At 37.1% G+C, this 1,467-nt stretch overlaps 1 protein-coding gene across 1 annotated transcript in view; it reads left to right on the forward strand.

The window, feature by feature from the left end:
* LOC106875788 (uncharacterized) overlaps nt 1-1,467 on the forward strand; it is a 236,059-nt gene that overhangs the window by 118,321 nt on the left and 116,271 nt on the right. The window lies entirely within an intron of this gene.

Below are 1,467 nucleotides of genomic sequence, written 5' to 3' on the forward strand. Positions count from 1 at the left end.
CCACCACCACCACCACAGTAGAAATGGAGGCAACTTTATGTTTGAAGACGAGGGGTTAAAGTATGAGAGAAAAAGGGCTGCAGCAGGACAGGTTTCTTAGTGTAGAGGAACTACATGCAGCATTGGATTACAACCTGTCAAGGCCCTAAGCACTTAAAAGATTTTGGTGCCCCCATAAAAGATTATGTAATTCAAAATATAAACAATAACAAACCATAAAATAAAAGTTAATTTTCAAAGCAAAACAAAAGAGTAAGAGGGAAAATAACATTTATTTTTGTATACTTCCACTTTATTTATATTTGAAAAGTTTTTGATCAGATCCTCAAAATTAATCTTAGGTAACATGTCAGCATCTATACTTAGTAGAGATAAAGGCATCCCGAATATTATTTTAGCAAGTTTAAAGTGATTTCTTTTGTGGCGTAAACCATTTACCATCTCTGTGGTGTCCCCTCCTTCCCTTGATACCCTAAGCACGTGCTTATTTTGCTTAATGGTTAATCCAATGCTGGCTACATGACCACTCACTTTATACAGGAGTGAGTGGGAGCAATTGATATGGAGTTGCGAACAGAAATAATAATGGTGGTGATAAGGTGTCAGGGTGGGCTCAGTGTGGGGACATTTAAACAGAAACAGAAAGAGTATGTTGGTAAAGATTGCAAGAGAGTATGGAAGCTGCAGGGTGGCTAGAGATGGAAGAGGACTGCAAGCATATTGAATGACGAATAAAAGATTTTTCCTTCATGGTGGCAGTTGCAGGATGTCTAGATCTTGGGTTATCTTCAACACTTTTCATTTCCTTCCTAAATTCAGCCACCCACTTTTGTGTTATTGATAAAGCTGGAGTGTCATCCCCTAATACAACAACCATGTCAGAATGAATGTCCTTGGGAGCTACACCCTTTTTCTGAAGGTATTTCATTATGACATGATACCAAATTTTGTCCATATTCAAGAGAAGCTGATACTAATTACATTTGAAGTCTTTTTTAAACAGTCAGATTTCAGTTTATCTGGAAAGAAACAATGCATTTATTAATAAAATGAGTTGAAATTAATGCATGCTAGATTTCATAGCTTTAGCATCACTCTTTCATAGTCAGGCTATGGACTTTTCAGCCCACCCTTGTATGAGTTAAATGGAGTGTAGGGAGAGTTGATGATGGCTAGAGGTTGGGTAGTTTATAGGAGTGAACGTAGGATGGGGTGTTTGGTGATACATATAAGGTGATGGGGCAGTCAGGAAATACTATTCTTTTATTATTTTATTTGTCTCAGTCATTTGACTGCAGCCATGCTGAAGCACCACCTTTAATCGAATGCTTATTCTTTGTAAACCTAGTACTTATTCTATCAGTCTCTCCTGCTGAACTGCTAAACACACCAACATCAGTTGTCAAGTGAGAGTGATAGGACAAACACAGACACACAAACATACATATATATATATATATATATATA

This window comes from Octopus bimaculoides, chromosome 5, assembly GCF_001194135.2.
Source record: "Octopus bimaculoides isolate UCB-OBI-ISO-001 chromosome 5, ASM119413v2, whole genome shotgun sequence".
NCBI classification, from domain to species: Eukaryota; Metazoa; Mollusca; class Cephalopoda; order Octopoda; family Octopodidae; genus Octopus; species Octopus bimaculoides.